Here is a 22,264-nt window from a genome sequence, read left to right on the forward strand (position 1 = left end):
AGATATATAGAAATATCCTTCTCTAAATGCATATGTATTTATACACATTCACACAAAACACACATACCTGTAAAATATACATACACATAAACACACACACACACACACACACACACACATATATATATATATGCATGCATGCATAAATACATACACATACAGCTATGTGGTAGAGAGGATAGAATATGTAACTTAAAATCAGGAAGACATATTCCTTAATTCAAAGTTTACCCCAGACACTAGTTACGTGGTCCTGAATCCTTAACACTGCTTGCCTCAGTTCTTCCATCTATAAAATGACCAAGAACAGACTAGACAATCAGGCTCATAAAGAGACATGATTGAAAAAAAAATAACTAAACAGCAGCAAATATATATAATATATAGATATGTGTGTGTGTGTGTGTGTGTGTGTGTGTGTGTACAGAGATATTTTATACACATAGGAGGTTAGTGTGTATGTGTATGTTTAAAACTTATTTTAATAGGAAAGAGACAATGAAACAACAGATACAAGGTTGAACAAGGAGTAGTTAAGAACTGGATTCAAATTCTGCTTGAAACATCTGTAATCATTTAATCTCTTAAAATTAGAGATTACTAGTGTCAACGATCCTAAAAATATTGAAAAAGTGTTGGAATATTTTCCTTTGAAAATTAACTTTGTCCAGACAAAGCCTAATTAAGAGAAAGAGATTTTGGCAGGAACTCAAAAGGAGTCATTTTACCCATATGTTGTCCAGTACAATGTCTATATATAATCCCAGAGCAAGCACAACCCTGCTTTATCCTTTTGATCCATATATTCCTTCATCATACACTGAGATGATCACTATTACCTTCCCTGTACCCTAAATGAGCTGGAGTCTATGGGGAATTCATGGAAATGAAGGATTTGGACCCATACATGAACTAACTTACAAGCTTGTTAGAAACACAGATGGATTACTGGAATTTAAATCATAAAGGTTTGAGTGAAAATCCCTCCTCAGACCCTTATTGTTTATGTGACCTTGGACAAATAACCTTACTCAGGGTCAGCATTCTGAGCTCTAAATGTTGATAATAATATCATCAACCTCACAAGATTGTAGTAAAGATAAAGTGAAACTATATAAAGGCTCAACAAATCTTTATAAAACCTATATAAATGAATATCATCAGCATCAGCATCCTCCTTATCATCCCCACCATCACCAATCTATTTGTCTGAAATACTTTGGAAAATAGAAACAGATCTAATTTGAGAGTCAAATGTCCTAGGTTCTGATCACTTCTTTGAAGTCTACTTGCCAGGCATCCTCTGTTAAGTCATTCATTGTCTGATTCTCAAGCTAAGATTCTGTTTTGAACCGGTTTGTGTTATTGAGAGAGGGATGTTCCAAATCTATTACCTTGCATTCCTGGAGGAAATCAGCATCTTTAGATGTCTACTTTGCTTAGGAGAAAGAAAAACAAGGAGGGGATCAGGAAGAAAAACAGTGAAGAAAAGAGTTATGGAAAGAATATTGGGGCCTTAAACATAAAAGGGAACTGGATTTAAACATTCCTTTGGAACTCATTAGTTATATGATCTTTGGAAAGTCATTTAATTGCATTAAGACTTGGTTTCCTCATAAGAAAAATGGCAATAGTAATGACTATAGTTGTTATCTTGCAGGATTTTTAATGTAAAAGCAATATTGTTTGCATTCTAACCCTTACGGCCATTATCCAAGGAAGTGGTTCCTGTGAAAAGAGTCCTTCCAACTGTTAGTCACCTGTCACCCACAGAACGTGCTACCTGAGCTAGTATGATAATAGGGGAAAATATAAGAGATAGGTTGTTTGAGCCAAGTTAAATCAACATAGTTACCGTAACCAATATCTCCCCTGAGACCCTGATAGATATACTCCAGGATCATGGATGTTTGAACCTGGAAGACTATGAAGATTAAATAAGATGGATCATTTAATGAAAAATATGAAAGACATACTAAGACATTTAAATAAAAAAACACATATACTTTTTTCTATTTTTAAATTCTTCCCCATTCACTACGAGTGTCAATAAAAGTTCTATTATTGATCAAAAGTTGTCACAATAAACTATTTGAATTACTGAATTGTGAATTAACAACATTGCAAGGAAAATCTTGATGAGGCAGGGGAGAATTTTTTTAAAGGTTCCCACTGAAAATCTTCAAAGGAAGCAATGTTTAATGACTATTTTCAATCTCATTTCATTATGCTATGGAACTACAATCTCAAAATGTCTCTATTATTGATATTGTTTTTTCTTCAATGAAAAGAGAGCATCTTGCACACAGACTTCTTATCTAAACTATTACTACATTTGCAGAAGAGTAGATTTGGAATGAAAACAACTGGTTTCAATTTCAAGAGTTTAAAAGTGAAAGCTGGGTGACCTAGGGCAAATCATCAATGTCTTTGAATGACTCCTTCCTTGTAGGTGTTATATTGCATTTCATATATATATATATATATATATATATATATATATATATATATATATATAATATTGTTTGTCTCATAGAATTATTGTGTGAATCAAGTAAAAAAGTATTTAAAAGACATATAGATAAAAAGTTCCATGAAAATATAAATTATTAGTTTTCACATTAACATAAATATGTAATTAAACTTCAATGAATCACTAACAGCATTTCAATTCCTAAAGTCATAAATGAGACATATTTAATATATATGAATTTATAAATGTATATATACTATATACACATGATATACATGCATTACATATTACATACAAGTATTTATATAACTACATTAGATATATAGGATAACATAAATGTGTGAATTATACTTATCATGGTCTTTTTTAGTAACTCTAAACAATAATATAAAGAAGTTTATGAACTTGTATACATATTACATATATAAGAATTTTTTACATTCTAATATTTTGGTCTACCATTATCGCATTGACCACCATCTTCATCACTTGCTACAGAAGATGACTCAAGACTCTAAGAACAAGAATTTTGCTAATCCACACTACCATACACCTGTTTTCAATCTAGCTTCCAAAGTCATTCCTGAAGAGTAATTAATGTGAAGTAGCCAGTCATCTCTAATACCACCAGAAATGTCTTTTGATCAACTAACTGTCCCCCAAAACAGAAGTATGGGATTCCTAGGAATGGCAGCATCAATACACATACCTCTTCCCTAACCCTCACCAAGACTAAGATCAGAAATCCTGCTCACATCCTGACACTCACAGCCATCATCCAAGGAAGTGGCTGCTGTGAGAAGAATTCTTTCAACCGTAGTCAACTTTCATCCATAGAACATGCTACCTGAAGTAGCAGGGAAATCATAATGCGGGAAAAACATGAGGCAGGATGTGTGAGCCAAGGTAAATCATCATGGTTACTTTAACCAATTTCTCCCCCGAGACCCCGATTTATATACCCCACAATCATGGATTCATGAACTAGTCAGGTATCTTCATCCTTCATCTATGTGGAGAAGCAGCTTGGCAATGACTTCTGCAAATACTCATACTATTGCTAACAAAGACTGAGAATAGGAAATTCTTGCCACCAAGGTTCATGGACACTATCAAATAATTCTATAGCAGCAATTGATTTTGCCAGAAATTACCTTTAAAAAAAGTTTATTTCTACTTGCTTTGATGTTGCACTCTCAGACGATGGGACCTTTCTATCTTTTATATGGTTGGACATCTTTTAGTGGTCATCAGAAATGGGGCTCTTTAGGAATAGGGACTGTCTGACTTTTCCATTTACACCTTCAGTAGTATTTACCACAGTGCTGTTTATGTAGTAAGTGATTAATAAAGTATTTATTCATCTGTTCATTCATTAATCCATAAATACATATGTCTACATAAACAAACACTTCCACATGCACAGTGCATATACATAAACATGAATAAATTAATGACATGGATCTTGTACAAATAAGTTCAAGTCATTACCAAAAATGAAGTGAGTGGGCTAGACTAGCTCCAAGTTCCCTTCAAATTCTGTCTGATACAAACTCCTGGAAGGGACGATTGCATGATAACAGAAGTAGTTTCCCCCAAGGCAACATTTATCCATTGCATTCCAGATGGACTCACTCCTAAGATTTTTCCCAAATGGGGTAAATTGACCTGCATAATTTGTGGTAATGGGGTTCTGTATTCAAACTTTAATTGTAATTTTTAAAGCAAATTATGTATATGTTTTCAAAAACATATAGATACATGCATGTATGCATATGTGTACATGAATTTATGACCATTATTATAAAGTACAAAGAACATTTGGCAATGAAATAATTTTAGCTAACGAAGAAAGAATAGAGCATTTAGAATGAGAGGGAATTTGAATCCTGAACTGGTCACTGAATATGGAACCTGGAACAGGTTTCAGTATATCTCTCAGCCTCAGTTTTCTGGACTCCATCTGTAAAATACCTTGGTGGGGTACAATATATGATCAAAAATATCTTAGATCTCCCAGTCCCATTACTGTAAACATAGTTGAGGGAATGTCAGGGCAAAAAAAAAAAAAAAAAAAACAACCAAACTTGATTTTCACTGAGATAGGGTGGTGAGGATTCATGGAGGTTGAGGAGGTAGTGGATTGGTTTGAAGGAATCCAATCCAATCTAATGTACATTTTTTTAAATACCAATTACATGGCAAACAGGATATGAATGGCAGAGGATGTAATTAATAGAAAGACTCAAGGAATCAAAATCTAAAAATGAAAATAAGACTAAAAGAAATGATGAGAAGGATCATCAAAAGTACCAGGCCCAGGAACACAGAGACATCTTGTTTTGTGTGGTGTTAATGAAACCAGATCACTTTGCATAAGCAAAGTGGAGGGAGCAAAGTCTAGTTCAGCCCTCTATAAGAAAGGAAGTGGAAAGACTTGGGTGCTCTACCCTCCCATACTCCAAAAAGAGGGAGGAGGCAACTGAGGGGGGTAGTGTCAATCAAGTTAGTAGCATGTTGTTGAGATTAGAGGTAGCTAGATGGGTCGGGAAGACTCATCTTCCTGAATACAAGACCAATTTCATACATATATATTAGATGTATGATCCTGGGCAATTCACTAAATGATATTTATCTCAGTTTCTTTATTCATAAAATGAACTGTAGACGGAAATGGCAAACCACTATAGTATCTTTGCCAAGAAAACCCCAAATGACATTACAATGTGTCATATAGGCATGAGAAAGAACTGCAGGTGAGATTAGAAATCTTGATTTTATACTGGAGAAATGCAGCTTATTTCATGGAGTTAAAAACCAAGCATGGCAAGAGATATAAAATGACTCAGAAAGAGAGTAATATAAACTGGTTAGGATGAACATGGTAAGATGATCTACTTCTGGAATGGAGCGAAGAGAAATGAGGATCAAGAGTATATACATCAAATAGAACTTGGCTGGAATGTAGAATTTATGAAGAGCAAGTCTGGCAGATTCCAAAGACTAAGATGATAAGTGTAGAGGAAGAAACTCCCCTTACTGTATGTTTCTGGACAAGTCATTTAAACTATTTTATCTCAGTTTGCTAACGTGTAAAATGGATTTGAATGAAAATCAAGTGGAATTGCATTTGTAATGCAAAGTATTTTGGATACCTTAAAGCATTATATAAATGCTAAATTATTGCTATTGCAATAATTAATTACTATTATTATTAAAATTTGTCACATTAAGAATCTGAGAGAACTTAAAAGAGAACAAATGATAATAGACAAAGAATGGTTTCAGAAGACAAAGAATGAGGTGCTAGAAATTATCCAGCCTGAGTCCCTTAAAAGAAAGAATTTGGTTATTTTATGATAATTCCAATCACATTAAAACAAAGAAAATAGTCAAGATCAATATCTGAAAAACTATTGATTTGACTTCATTAAAGCATTCCAGATGTATAGCTCCATAGCCCCCCCACACACACACACCTCATGAACAATAGGAAAGAGATAATGATGCCCAGAGATTGGAAGTGGCTTGATCAAAGTGGATTAAACCAGTGGTGATCCAAACCTAATAGAATATGTGTATGTCTGGGGTTGGGGGGCAGGAGAGAGGTTGGGTCAAGATGTGCAACTTTCTTAATGTAAGGAATTTTGATCAAAGAAAATACAATTATTAATACTGTGTATTAGAGCTAAGTGCTCTATGGGGGGAAAATTCTCTAACAACAGATCCTCAACTACTCTACAACTAATAACCTTAGGCAGCGATCTTATGCATTGATAATTCAAATGTCTTGTCGAGGGTCACACAGTATTTGTAGAGGGAAAGCTTTGGCTCTAGGTCTTTCAAATGCTGAAGCTAACTTTCTATCCAATATAATATATTCCCTGAGTTTCACACCCCTGTGAAGACTGTAACACTTTATTTTCATTTTTTAATAAAGATTTTATTTATTTTGAGTTTTATAATTTCCCCCCCATTCTTGCTTCCCTCCCCCCACCCCCGCAGAAGGCATTTGGTTAGTCTTTACATTGATTCCATGGTATACCTTGATCTCAGTTGAATGTGATGAGAGAGAAATCATATCCGTAAGGAAGAAAAATAAAGTATAAGAGAGAGCAAAATTACATAATAAGATAATGTTTTTTTTTAAGGAGGAGGTAAACTGAGACACATAGATGAGTACCGATTTACCCAAGCTGATAGACAGAATGTTATAATCCTGATAATTTCAAAGTAGCACACCTGGGAATTCTAGATCCTCTGAATCTTCTCCCCTCGTATTAAAAAAAATACTAATCTAAAACTGCCCTTAACATTCCTTTTGGAATAGGTAGCCTCTGAACCTAAATCTAAATCTAGGATCTTATGACATGATTGGCCAATTAATATTGAAGTCATCCCAAAAGGCCAGCAAAAATTCAGAAAACACTGTCTTTTAGTCAACATTTTCTTTAAAAAATGTTTTTGGCATTTGAGGATATACTAGTAAGTAAACTGCCTGCTATCGGCATCTTTGGGAAAAACCCTTAACTTTAGAAAGTGAAGTTATTGATGCCATGGACAAGAAGAGGACAATAAATAATAGTATTTGAAACCAGATACAACTCTGCCTCCCCATGACTATTGCTTGTTCTCATTTTAATTCCTCTGAGGTTCCTTTCAAAAATAAACTAATATTAGCTCCAATTAAATTGAGCCCTTTAGAAGCCAAAGCTTAATTTCTAGAGTACAGATGGAAATGGCAACTTACTCCATTTTACCAGCCTAAATGGGCTATTCTTAGGACTAGGATGTAACACATTTGGCATTTCATTAACCTCAGAAGCAAATATGGATAAGCCTGCCCTGGATTGTGGAGCTGCCAGCATCAGAGGGGCTATGGGCCTTTTTATTTTCTTCTCTTTTATGTTCTCATAGAAAGACAAAATGAGGGACATTTATTAGTTGATGATTTTCCATTGAAAAGAAATCACTAATTATCAAAAATGTCAGCTCAGGAGTATGTATTCTAGATGATAAAAGACCATTTAATGGGAATGATCCTAAAGGGGCTAAGAAAAATTCATTAGAATCAATAGGATATGGATCAGGAGTTCTTAACCTGATGTTTATGGACCAAAGAGTGTCAGTGAATAGATTTCATGGAGGTAATACATTTGAACAGGGAATAATTGCATCTATTTTCACTGAACTCTAAATGAAATTTCATATTTCCTTTAACTGTTGAAAAACATTGCTCTGAAAAGGAGATCATAAGCTTTTCCTGATTGCCACATAAAGTTTAAGAAACCTTGGTATAGAGGACGGTAAAATGTATACATTTGCAAATAATACTGATAACAATAATTTAAAAATTTTGCTACAGACATGCATGTTTTAACTAATCCAACTTTAACAACATTTTATCTGAGTATCATTATTATTCCTATTTTAGAGATAGGGAACTAAAGCTTGTCCAAATTTAAGTAATTTACCCAAGGTTACACAGCTAGTATTAGTTAACTTGGTTTCTATTTTTCTCTGGAAAAGCAACATTATGTTTACATTGAAGATGAGAAAACAAAAATAGCTAAAAGAAAGTACATATCCCAGAAAAGTAAGGAAATACTCAGAGAATACATAAATGCTTCTAATGAAGTTGGGGTACCTAGTACATATGAACTTTATCCCTGGTGCTGTAAGAACTGACAGTTGTGATGCTGAGCCACTGTCAGGGATATTTGAAAAACCATGGGAAAAGGAAAAAAACTGGGGAGAAGGGCAAATGTCTCATTTAAACAAAAAAAAAAAGAAAGGGATTAGAGCATTAAAATTCTAGAAGAGGAAATTTGCTTTAAATTCCCTGGAAAATTCTTGCAAAAATATATGGAAATGGGATTGATAGCCACACAATTTAAGCAAGTTTTTGCTAAGAACAGAGTAATATTAATATTTTTTCATACAATATAAGAGTCAGAATATGAGTCACAGAATGCAATAATGAAGGGTTTATAATTTACCAAGGTTTTAGCAGATCTTTTGATAAACTGTACTTTGGGGGAAGAGAGAGAAATGATTCAGATGATAATACATTCAGATGCAAAGATGGACACAGAACCATAATGGTTTAGTTTCAATCTGACATGGGCCTCCAGTGGAGAATTATGGGAATTTACTGTACTGTATTATATTTGACTTTTATTAACCTGTGACTTAAAAAGGCATTGATAATATATTCATGAAATTTACAGATGGTACATAGTTGGAACAATTTGAAATAAAGAATCAAAATCCAAAAGAATATTTCTAGGCTTGATTTGAATAAAGACGAAATTCAATAATTGGGTCAACCTCGCAAGGATTAGGTGTGAAAGGCATAGAAAGAGAGAAACTGCTCTGAAAATGTTTTGCATACTTTTATGACCTTCAAGATCAACATAAGTTAGTGAGGTGATGTGATAGAAAGAAATAATAATGTCTCAGGAGGAACCAAGATTTCAGGAAGAAAAGATGTTCTTCTCATTATTCTCCAGTGTCTCACCAGATCTCATCTGCAAGATTGTTTCCAATTCTTGATGCCATTGTTTAATATTGATAACCTTCAGAATAAGGGTCTGGAGTGTTTGGCATTTGAATGGATGGAGTTAGAAAATTTTACATAGGAAAAATAAGACTCAGAAGGAACATGATAAATGGAGATTAATGACTGACATGAGGAGAGATGGAAGAAATAATCTGTTCCCTGGGCTTCCTCAGGATTTCCAAGAATAAAACATGGAAGTTGAAAAGAGATGAAAACAAAACTTATACTGTCTATCACAATGGGGGCTGTTGGAAGAACAACCAATCTTGGCCATCCTTAAAATTTTATAAAATTGTATGATCAAGGGTGGCCTTTGAAGTGTTCATTTTACTTTTCTTCAAATAAGCAGTGACTTTTGACTCTTTTCATGTTTCTTCCATTAGAAAATGAACTACTAGAGAGAAAGGATCAGATTTTTTGTCTTTCTTTCACCCCCCAGTGAGTACAATTGAATGTTTGCTGCCTAACTAGTTAATAGGGATTCAAATTTCAAAGGCCATTCCAAGAGTTATTGCATGTAGACATCTCTGATAATTTTCCTGCTTACTACCTTAAAACTTCATTCTGTATTTTCAACAGATTAAATGATATAATTGGCTTGTGAGTCAGAAAGATAATTTAGTTCATTAAAATCAACGATCAGAAATGACATTACTGACTTCCCCAAATTCTGTTCTTTATCATCCCATGTCTTTAGTCTGTTCTACAATAAATGAAGCAAGGATCAAAATATTCCCAATTATTATTTTACTTTAAAAGATGCTTATTGTGGCTGAAGAACTCAATAGAAGCTGGACTAAGACACAACTAAATCAGTTCAGAAAGCTGAGACAACTGTATTAGACCAGTTATGGACTATGTTATCCCCATCCAGAGGATGACAAACAAAACAAAACACACAAAAATACAAAAACAACCTTTCAGAATCTGATGAACATTTTATAAAAATTATTTCTTATGTATCTCTTTTCCTTACTTCTAATTCCTCATACCAAAAATAACTAATCAGGAAACATGTTTATCAAAAGATGTATGCACAGTTATAACCTTATTGTTCTCCACTGAGGGGAGGGGGGATGGCAGGAAATTTTGTAACTTAATATACATGTGCATATGAATGAAAATAAATAATTTTTTTAAAAAGACACAATTAAATCAGCAGTTCCCGATATGGAATGAAATGTGATTACTGTGCATTAGGCCCTTTCTTAAAACACTATCCAAATGATTAACCTGGGTGAACAGCAGTCCTAGGGCAATGTCAGCAGATTTTGATGATGGTAGTTCTCGCAGGATCTACCAAGTCAGAAGTTCAGGGACAGATGACATATTGGTTGTCCTTGGGACAAACATCAAAGTTCTAATTCTCATCCCAGAGTTGTAAGGTGATAAACCATAGGACTATAACTATTCTCAGAATCATCCAACAATGAAAGGTACCTTGGAATCATGAATAGAATACTAGACTCAAGAAGCCCTCCCATTCTCATGTTTTTTAGAAACTTGATCCAGTTGGTTTCCATATCAGTAAAGTGAGAATAAAATCACTCTCAAGTTTCTTGTGAAGATGAAATGGTATGATATATGTGAAGGTATGTGTTATCTGTAAAATACTCTCTCTATGTGTGTTTATATGTGTGATATAGATGTTGACAATTTCTTTTTTTTTGCAAGGCAATGGGTTTAAGTGGCTTACCCAAGTCCACACAACTAGGTAATTATTAAATGTCTGATGCTGGATTTGAACTCAAGTCCTCCTGACCCCAGGGCTGGTGCTCTATCTACTATGCTGCCTAGCTATTCCCAGATATTAACAATTTTTATCATCATTATCATCACCGCCACCATCACCACTGTCATTTTTTGCCAGTATCATAGCTCAATCAGGCAGGAAAATGCAATAGAGAGAAACCAGGAAGAAGAGAATATAAATCACATTTCTGACACTTGACTGTGTGACTGTGAGAAAATAATGGAACCTCTCTGCATTCCCAAGCACTAGCCTAGGTCCATAAGTTGTAGAGGGATTTTTCTCACCTGGAGGGGTTCTCTGTGCCAATTAGAGTTTCAATCCCTCTTCCTATTCTCTATTATTTCCCAACATCTAGACGAGCTATGAGCAATCAATCAATAAGAACTTCTAAGAATTTATAGAAAAAAACTAAGGCCAAAGGGTCAGAACATTTTCATCTCTGCAGACTTACTCCAAAAACAAGTGAAAAAAGCACCTCAGAGTAAATAGAGACCAGCAAAAAAAAAAAAAAAAAGTTGGGGCAGAACAATGGACTTCCTGGGATAACCAGAGAAGATTCAAAGAACTATCCCAGGAAAGTCAGGACTAAGGTTCAGTAAGAATGATTTGTAGACACTTATGGGATAGTTGCCTGAAAGAGTAGGGATGGGAGGTAGCCATTGTCTCAGCATAGACAAGAATTCCCTAGAAGAGTATGGGGAGTTGAGGGGAGGGATCTGAGAAGGAAAGAGAGGGCACCTCTGCTGAAAAAGGATAACAGGCTCAGCTGTGTGGCAGAAATGCTGTCCTGGGCAAGAAGTTGAATGCAGAAGCAGTAGAGCAGGGACTCTAATGACTCTGTAACTTTACAGGAGAGCTGAAATAATAATGGATAATAAAATAATTAATAATAAAATCTTATAAAACTGAGATGTGATAGACTTCAGGAGAAAAGTGAATGAGGATAGGAAAAAATACACATTTTTTTTTTCCTGCAGGGCACAGCAACTAGACTAAAAGTGACCATGAACTAGGGCATAAAAATCTTAAAACCAAATGCAAAAAGGCAGAACTAATAAATGCATGCAAGTAAAAATGAGCCATGGAAAGATAAATAAAAAATTAATTGGAAGATAAATAACTTCATCTTAAAGAATGAGCAGATCAAACAACAAATCATAGAAAGAAGCAATCATTTCATTCAAGAAAATGATAACAAGACATCATACTAAAATACCAAAATGCAGTCAAAGCATTTCTTAGGAAAATTTATATTTCTAAATACTAATATGAATAAAATAGAGAAAGAAGAGATCAATGAATTGGGCGTGCAATTGACAAAGCTGGAAAAAGAATAAATTAAAGATTCCCAATTAAATACCTAATTAGAAATTTCAAAAGTCAAAGGAGAGATTAATAAAATTGAAAGCAAAAAAACCATTTATCTAATTAAAGAGTTGGTTCTATGAGCTATGAGCAATCAATCATTAAGAATTTCTAAGAATTTATAGGAAAAAACTAAGGTAAAAAGAGGTCAGAAAATTCTACATTCTGCAGATTTCCTACAAAAACAAGTGAAAAAAGTACCTCAGAGTACCCAAAATGAAGAGTGAACAACCACCAATTAGGAGGATATAAAGAACTAATTCAAAGCTAATTTGCTCAAGGGTATACTAATGAATTTGATAACCTGAGTGGAATGGATGAATATTTAAAAAATACAAGCAACTGCCAAAACAAAGAGAAAATTATGCATGGTAACAACAACATTGTGAGTTGATCAACTTTGATGGATGCAGTTCCTCTCATCAGTTCATAGATCTAGGAGAATATGGGAACGCTTATTATGGACAATGCTTCCAGAGGAAGAAAAAAACAAAACAAAACAAAATAAAAAGCCCTATGTAATCTGAAAAAAAAACTAATTCACTTTTTAAAAATTTCTTTTATGTATTTCTTTCCTCTCATGGATTTCTTTCTTTTCCCTTAATTCTAATTCCTCATATTGTAAATGACTAATCTGTAAACATGTTAAGCAAAAATGAGTATGTACAATAATCACCTGACTGGCACTGAAGGGAGGGGGAGTGGGATGGGAGGATGGAAGAAAATCATGTAACTTAAAAATATGCATATGCATGTGGATGAATGTTGAAAAACTTCCATACATGTAATTAGAAAAACAAAATACAAACAAGCCAGATTAACAGAAGAAGAAAGAAAATAGTTAAATAAACTGCCTAAGAAAAACTCTCCAAGTCCAGATGGATTTTCAGGTGAATTCTGCCAAATAGTTAAGAAACAATAAATTCCAAATCTACATAAACTAGTTTTAAAAATAGGAGAAGAAGGAGTTCTGCCAAATTCCTTTTAAGGCATCAATATGGTGATGATACCTAACCCAGGACAAGTCAAAAGAGACAAAATTATAGACCAATCTCCCTCAGAAACATTGCTGCAAAAGTCTTAAATAAAAATTTAGCAAGGAGATAAGGCATTACTAGAATGATACAACATGATCAGGTAGGATTTAGACCAGTAGGCAGGGATGGTTCAATATTAGGAAACACTCAACATAATTGAAGAAACCAACAGAAATCATTTGACTATCTCAATAGATCTGGGAAAAAATCTTTTGACAAAACAAAACATCTATTCATATTAAAATACTAGAGAATATAGGAATAAATTGAGTTTTCCTTTTAAAAAAGCAATAACCATCAATAAATATTATATATAATGGGGATAAACTAGGAGCATTTCCAATAAGATCAAGGGGGAAACAAGGATGTCCATTATCATCACTACTATTCAATATAGTATTAGAAATGTTAGCTTCAGCAATAAAAGCAGAAATAGAAATTGAATTAGAATTGCTAATTAAGAAATAAAACTTTCACTCTTTGTAGATGATATGATGGCATACTTAGAGAACCCTAGAAAATATCTAATAAGTACTTAAAACAATTAACAATTTCAGCACAAAAGAAGCAGGACATAAAAAACCCCACATATATCATCAGAATTTCTATATATGAATAACAAAACCCAAAGACAAGAGATAGAAAGAGAAATTCTATTTAAAGTAACTGTAAACAATGTAAAATAATTTGAAATCTACTTTCCCAGACAAACCCAGAAACTGTATGAGCACAATTATACAGCATTTTCCACACAAATAAAGTGAGATATAAACAATTGGTAAAGTCTCAATGTCTCATGGTTAGGTTGAGCTAATATAATAAAAATGACAATTCTACCAAAAATTAAATTGCTTGTTTATTGCCATAACAATCAAACAAAGTAATGAAAAAGAAATATAAATGAAGGTGACCTAGCTGTATCAACATCAGGCATCAGAATTCTGTGGTACTGATTAAGAAATAGAAAATGGACAAATGGATTAGGATAGGTACAAAAGAAGCTCACTATCTGACAAAAAATTATTGGGAAAAATGGAAAAATAGTATGGCACAAACTAGGCAAAGATCCATATCTCACACTCTATACAAAAATGAGGTCAAAATGGATACAGGATTTAGACATATAGTTTTTAAGCAACATCATAAGTCAACAAATAAATGAAGAAATACTCTGTCAGACTTACAGGAAAGGGGGAAAATTTATGACCATACAAGAAATAGAGTACATTATAAATTTCAAAATGGATGATTTTGATTATATTAAATTTAAAAGTTTTTGTACTAATAAAACAATGTTGCCAAGATTATAAGGAAAATAGAAAAGTGGAAAACAATTTTCACTGTCAGGATAAATATCTAATTTCTAAAATATAGAGAGAGAATTGAATCAAATTTATAATGTTACAAGACATTCCCAAATTGCTAAATGATCAAAGGATATGAACAGGTAGTTTTCTAATGAATAAATTAAAGCTATATATAATCATAAGAAAAAAACTGCTCCAAAGCATTACTACTTAGAGAAACACAAATTAAAACAACCATGAGGTTTCACCACCATGAGGTTTCACCACACAAGTATCAGATTGGCGACAATGGCAGAAAAGGGAAATGAACAAAGTTGGAGAAGTTGTGGAAGAATTGGGACATTAATGCACTGTTGGTGGAGTTGTGAACTCATCCAACCATTCTGGAAGGCAATATAGAACTATGCTCAAGGAGCAATAAAACTGATTATACTCTTTGACCCAGCAATACCAATATGAGGTCTATATGCAGAAGAAATCATTAAATTTGTGATAAATCTTTCATGTTCCAAAATAGTCTTAGCAGTTTTCTTTGTGATGCCAAGGAACTGGAATTTCATGGGATGCCCATCAATTGGAAAATAGATGAACAAAATATGGTATATCAATGTCATGGAGTTCTATTATTCTATAAGAAACCATGAATGATCAGATTCTAGGCAGACATGGAAAGAATTACAGAAAATGATGCTGAGTGAAGGAACAGAACCAAGAGAATATTGCACTCTTTAACAATAACAGTGTGATTTGATCAACTTTGATCCTCTCAGCTCCTCTCAGCAGTTCAGAGAGATGGATAAACCCTGGGAGACCCATTATGGAAAATGCCATCCACATCCAGATGAAGAAAAACAGAAGAAAGCAAAAAATAGAAAAAATACATTCATCTGAATTAACATTATGTTCACATTTCATTCATTTGTTTGTTTGTTTGTTTTTTAGATTTCTGAAGGCAATGGGGTTAAGTGGCTCACCCAAGGCCACACGGCTAGGTAATTATTAAGTGTCTGAGGTCGGATTTGAACCCAGGTACTCCTAACTTCAGGGCTGTTGCTGTATCCACTGCGCCACCTAGACACCCCCATTATGTTCACATTTTAAATATTTTTCTTATGCTTTTTACTTTCTATCCCATGTGGTTTTTTTCTTTTCCCTTGGTCCTAATTCCTCATTCAGAAAATGACTAACATAAAAAAGTTAAACACAAATGTACATGTACAATGTTCACCAGAATATCTGCTGCTGAGGGGTTGGGGGTAGAAAGGAAGGGAAGAAGAAAATTCTGTAACTTATAAATCTGCATATGGATGAATGCTGAAAAACTTTCATAACATATAATTGTAAAAAAAATTTTTTTAAATAATTTAAAAAAAACTTAAAAATTAGCAGACAACAGAGAAAAACTCAACTGTATATAGTTACTATGGGAATAGAGAGGCTTGGGGTTTGTCTTCAGACAAAGATATTAGAGCAAACAAATCACAGAAGAACTCAAGAGAGACTTTAAAAATCTAATAAGACAGAGGAAAAAGTACAAAGAGGAATGAACAATAAACTATGAAAAATAAAATTATGTGGAGAAAATTAACCATGTGGAAAAGGAGATCCAGAATCTTAAGGAAGAAAATGGATTCCTGAAAATTAAAATTAGGCAAAAGGAAGTAAAAAAAAACACCAAGAGACCAAGAAATAATAGAACAAAATATAAAGAATGAAAAAAAGAAGACCTTATAAGAAAAAGAACTGATCTGGAGAACAAATCAAGAAGAGAAAGCATAAGAACAATCAAACTACACGAAAGCTGAGAACATAAAATCAATCTCAATATATCAAGACAAGGAATAAATAAAAATTTCCTGAAGTATTAGAACAAGAGCAGAAAGTATAACTATAAAAATTTCACCTATCACCACTTAAAAATCCCTAGGAAGAAATCATATTAACAATATCATAGAAAAATTACAACAAATCTAGGTTAAGGAGAAAATATTAAGAACAATAAAAAAATCATATATGGTCGAACAGCAATGAGAATTAAACAAGTCCTAGCAGTGGCTACATTAAAAAACCAAAGAACTTTGAACTCTACATATTAAAGAGCAAAATAATTGGGGTTGTGGCCAAAAATATTATACACAGAGAAATAAAGGATGATGCTGAAAAGGGAAAAAAGGACATTCAATCAACTGCCAGACTTTTAGGATTTTGTGGCAAAAGTTCCAGAACTATCAGATTTATTTAATGCCATAACAATTAAACTACCAAATAACTTAACAAAACAATAGAAAAATTTAACAAATGATATAAGAGAAATAAAAAGTAAATATCAAGGTTACTTACAAGAGACTCAATAAGAACAAATTATTTACTATTTATACATGGAAAAAAGTCTATGTTCAAAATTGTTAATACTAATTGAGAAGGAAAGATTGGGGAAGTAGAATGAGATTTTAAAAAGTAACAAGATTCAGGGAAAGATTAAAAAATGTTATATAAATAGGTGTGAGAGGAAGAATTAATAGAGAGAAATTACAATAGTAAAGATCTGGATTTCATCAGGAAGGGTTCAGGAGAGAACAACATTCATACAGACATGTATGCGTGCAAACATACATATTTTTTAATTCAGGAAAAATATGAAAGAAGGAGATAGGAAAAGTCTTGAGTTAGAGGGTGAGGGAATAGGAATGGGGGTATATAGAGAAGAATGTGTAAATCATTGGGAATGGGGGTATAGCAAGGTAGGTATGCATAGAAGGATTTGTAAGGGATGGATTCATAGAAGTATGGTACATTAAGGAATAGGAGTGCAAGGTAGCAATTAGAAGTGAATTAGCAGAGTGAGGAAAGGTTGCTACTTTCAGAAAATGTTATGAAAATGAGAAATACACACAAACCAATATATAAATATCCATGAAAATGACTGTGTGTATGTATCTCTACATAGGTATATATCTGTATGAATGTGAATATAAGTATGTGTATACATATAATGTATGTGTATGTATGTATGTGTTAGGGACTGTTGTGTATGGGAGCACTGTAAATTATCTTCACCTGATGTCCTTGAATACCAGAGCTTTATATTACTAAATGCCATGGGAGTGGGAGTGCATTAGAGAGGGGAGGCATTTAAGCACTGGTATTTGGTTCAACAAACTTGGGGGAAGGGGGAGTAAAGTAAACAGTGTACAACAGAGAGCAGAAGAAATCTTGCAAGGTAGCAAAGAAAAGGACAATTTTGAAAACATTATGTAGTTTTCATTGTAAAGATTTTCTTGAAATGGGAATTTTTGCTTTATATTATGAATTCTCTCATGTTTTGCTGCATACATGACAATTTTTTTTCTTATTTTGTATTTAAGTTTAAAAAATAAACAGTCAAAGAAATGCTGGACCAGGAGTCAGAAATAATGGCCTTCACATCCCAATGTAGACTTTCTCATGTAGACACAAGGGAAGCCACTTAACCTTAGTTTCCTCATTTGTAAAATAAGGATAATTAAAACACCTCCCTCAGGGTGGTTGAAGTAATATTTGTCGATTTCTTAGCATAGTGCCTGACACATAGTAGAAATTACAAAAAAATTAGTTATCATTAACTATTTGAGGAGAGAAATAGAGACAAGGGGACAGAATGCATTCCCATAAAGTAGGGGGAAAGAGATGTAATATATGCATATATAAGTAAATACATATGGATTGGGGGTATGGAATTGGAATTAAAAATTAGGGGATTCAGTATGTCTCTTGAAATGGGGCCACTTCAGGAGAACCTCAAAGAGAAGAAACAAGGGTTCCAAGAGAGAGTTGGGAGAAATAAGAATACACTAGCCACTGGGAAAAGTGAGCAAAAGCAAGGAGGCTTTGGATGGAATATCATGAGTGGACAATAGCCAAAAGGCCACTTTGGATGAAATAAAGAATGCTCAAGCAAGAATCATGTGCAATTTGCTTCTAAAACTAAGTTAGAGTTAAATCGGATAAATATCCATTTCATGTTTTGTTTTGTTTTTGCAAGCAATAGGGAACCATTGAAAGCTCTTGATCAGAGGAGTAACAAGGTCAGATATGCATCACTGTAGAAATTACAGAAGCTGATGAAATTATATTCTAGAATATTTGTAAGACAATTTAAGTAGTGAAAATTCAAAGATTAAAAAATAAGAACGCAATAATTTCTGTTGTATTGTAAATATACATATTTACATCTATCTTTATATTCATATATGCATATATTTGTATATAATTTTTCTATCTCCACAAATGTTATGAAAATTGATCATAATACCATAATTTTTTAGAAATAGAAAGTCATTCAATAAAATGACAATTAGGGTTCAAATCTGCCTCTGAAGATTACTGTGTCCATGGAGACATTATTTAAGTACTCTCTGGATTTATCTACTACAGTATTTACAGATTCAAGTGAGAATGAAACCTGGAAATTTTCTATTATGTCCTTATTTTACATATGAAGAAACTGAAGTCCAACTGGCCCAGATTTACACACTAAGGAGCAGATGTATGACTTGAGTCAAAGTATTTTAGGTGACAAAAAGGAGAGAGTCCTGGACTTGGGATTCAGGAAGACATGATAGATAACTTTCTAGCTATTTGTCCCTAGACAAGTCCCTTGAATATTTTCAGTCTCAGTTTCCTTCTTTATAAAATAACAATACCCACCTATAGAGATTTTGGGGGGGATTTTTTGTGTGTTTTTGGCTAGGCAGTGGGGTTAAGTGGCTTGCCCAAGGCCACACAGCTAGGTAATTATTAAGTGTCTGAGGCCAGATTTGAACTCAGGTACTCCTAATTCCAGGGCCAGTGCTCTATCTACTGGGCCACCTAGCTGCCCCCTACCTATAGAGCTTTTGAAGTGATAAAGTGAGATAACATATCAAATAGTTTTGTAAATCTTAAAGCATTCATAACTGTTAGCTATCATTATTGAGAATAGGAATAATTTCATTTATTGCATTTGTATACCAAACACCTAAGAAAGATCCTTAAAGATCTTTGTACACATTAGGCACATAATGAATGTGAATTTATCTATCAATTTATTTCTAAGATAGATAAAAGTTATCAAAAACACATGATCTTTGTTGGTGGAGATAGTCTATACCCTGATACAATGATACCTCCTCAATTTACTCAACTGCTTTAGGAGATTTAGACCTGAATGAACAATTAAATCACCCCACCCTCAAGCCACAAAGAATTTCACAAGAAATTCAATAAGTTTAGAATTTTTAAATTATGGTTTTTCTCATCAATTATATTATAGGTCACAAATATGTATCTCCCAGACTGATATGTTCACTGCTTCACAATGGGTCCTAAATTTAGGACTAATAAAAGAGTAATAGTCAGGAAAGAAAAACTGTCATCTCCTTCTTAAGCTCTCAGATCCCATTCTCTCCCTTCCTTGCTCCCAAGTACCCAGCACTCAACCATGACTTTGCCTTATGGTGCCCTATTTTAACATGTCTTCTCTAGTCTTTGCAACTTTGTTCCCTCACAATCAGGGCAAAGACTAGAAACATTTTCCTTTATGTTTTTTTTTAAACCATAAATGTTTCAGAGTAAGAAGAGCCCTCCAAGCCTATTTAGACTGAAGAATTCATAAAAGGAATCCCTGAAATGATAATTCCATCAAAGACCTGCTCTCACTTTCTCATAATGAAAGATAGTTTATCTGGTCTAGGAACACATATCTCATTCTTATCCTCCTAAAACTGATCAGTCTCCTTCTATTCCATGTTTATGCTTTGAATTTCATGGAATAAAAAATCACAAGTAGATTTTCAGGTTTAGAAAAGGCATAGAATGGCCCACCCTCGTTAGCTTACTTATTGGGGGCCCATACAAGCTATTCTGAAAAGATTCACATGAGGGAAACTCACTGCCTATCAAGGTAATTCAAAACACTTTGGAACTGTGCTAACCTGCCAGATTGGGAAGAAACCTGTCTGTGAGATTATCCAACACCCAGATTTATATAGTCTCAAGATGGGCATTCGAATTAATCAGCAAAGATATTTTAATGGGACAGGTACTGAGAATAAAAATAAAATAAAATAAATCATTGAGATAATATATATGCAAAGCAGTTTTCAAGCCTTAAATACTGCATAAATGATAGCTTTTTATTTTTAATATTATTATTTTTCACATTTCAAAGAGTTTACAATTCAGGAAATAAAGGAATAAATAGAGCCCAATGATTTAACATAAAACTTGAAATTCTAACCCCCAAATAGTGCCTTGTAAAATACCAAAAGTATTTCTAAAATGAAGGAAAAATTTACCTTTTAGGTAGGAAAACTGTTCTTATTCTCAACAGTTATGTCTAAATTATATATTGATTTAATCAACTTAGCTATTGATTGAGCCCCATAAATTTACTTTCTTCCCCATATAAATTGCATTGGGATAATTTATTTCGGTGGGGGTAATATCCAAGCCTTGCAGAAGTGATAAGTAAAATTTATTTGAAGATACTAAAAATGAATCAAAATTTCAATGACTCAAGATTTAGAACTTCATTGCCTACTATTGATGACAAAAATGTAATTAATGTGAGCTCCAGGACAGTGTTATGGTATAATATCAGTATTCAAGTTTAGATGAGAAAATCTACAGTTACTTTAATACAGATGTACATCTCTTAATACAGATGTACGTCTTTTAATACAGATGTAAGTCTCTTAATACAGATGTAAGTCTCTCCAAATTTAACTTGAATGATAAGAATACTTCTATTTTCTTCCCCTCATCCACTACTTTTCAGTCTCTTGCTCTTGTCTCCCCTGGGATTTAAGTGTAGGGCTACTCAATCTACCAGAGGATCCCCATTCCCAAGGGGGGACAGCAGTATCCAAAGGCATTACAAAGATTAAGGAAAAGTTCGGAAATTTAAAGTCTGAGTTTTGCAAAGAAAGGAAAAAGACCCATCTTACCCATGCATAGGAACATATTCAGATGGGCGGAAGCCAGGAAAGACAGAATTTTTCTTGATGTATAAGGGGAATGTGCAATAGATTTGACTTTCTTGGGATAGTGGCCCAACCCTTATTCCACAATTCTGCAAGAAAAGCCTGGGTAGCTTTGAGTACTCTGAGGGGAAGATGGAATTCCTGTTTATGAATTCTTCAGACTAAAGGACATGGAGGATGCTTCTAACTCTGAAATCTATCCTATCAGAATAAGTTAAAACAAACAAACAAAAAGAAAATAATAAAAGTCTTCATCTTGATGGTAAGGGAACATGAATTTCCCCCACATTACGAAGTGATCATGATCTTTGCCTAAATTTCATCGTAAAGCTTCTGCTTCAAGGATTATCTATTCTTTTATGATCTTCACCACATCATAACAATGATAAATATTAACTAAAATTTTTAATTTATTTAAGGCAATGGTGTTGAGTGACTTGCCCAAGGTAATTATTGAGTGTCTGAGGCTGGATTTGAACTCAGATCCTCCTGACTCCAGGACTGGTGCTCTATCCACTGTGCCACCTAGCTGCCCGCTAGAATGATAAATATTAACTATAGTTTATATTATACAACATAATACAAAGAGAAAGGAGACAGAGGCACAGAGAGGAAAGATATACAAAGAGATATGAAGAAAAAAACAGAGGAAAAGGAAGAAATGGAAAGAGACAGACACAGAGAGAGAGAGACAGAGCGACAGAGAGACAAAGGAACAGGGCCAGTGCCAGGGTCAGAGCAAGTCAGACAAACATACATACATACA

At 33.6% G+C, this 22,264-nt stretch overlaps 1 protein-coding gene and 1 long non-coding RNA gene across 3 annotated transcripts in view; one reads left to right on the forward strand and one right to left on the reverse strand.

Annotated features, from left to right (window-relative positions):
- Positions 1-22,264, reverse strand: part of LOC141520652 (catenin alpha-3-like) — a 1,797,877-nt gene that overhangs the window by 222,417 nt on the left and 1,553,196 nt on the right. The window lies entirely within an intron of this gene.
- The window catches only part of LOC141520655 (uncharacterized), a 67,552-nt gene that overhangs the window by 6,030 nt on the left and 39,258 nt on the right, over positions 1-22,264 (forward strand). The gene's annotated exons all lie outside the window — the stretch shown is intronic.

The sequence above is a fragment of the Macrotis lagotis genome, chromosome 4, assembly GCF_037893015.1.
Source record: "Macrotis lagotis isolate mMagLag1 chromosome 4, bilby.v1.9.chrom.fasta, whole genome shotgun sequence".
Lineage (NCBI taxonomy): Eukaryota > Metazoa > Chordata > Mammalia > Peramelemorphia > Peramelidae > Macrotis > Macrotis lagotis.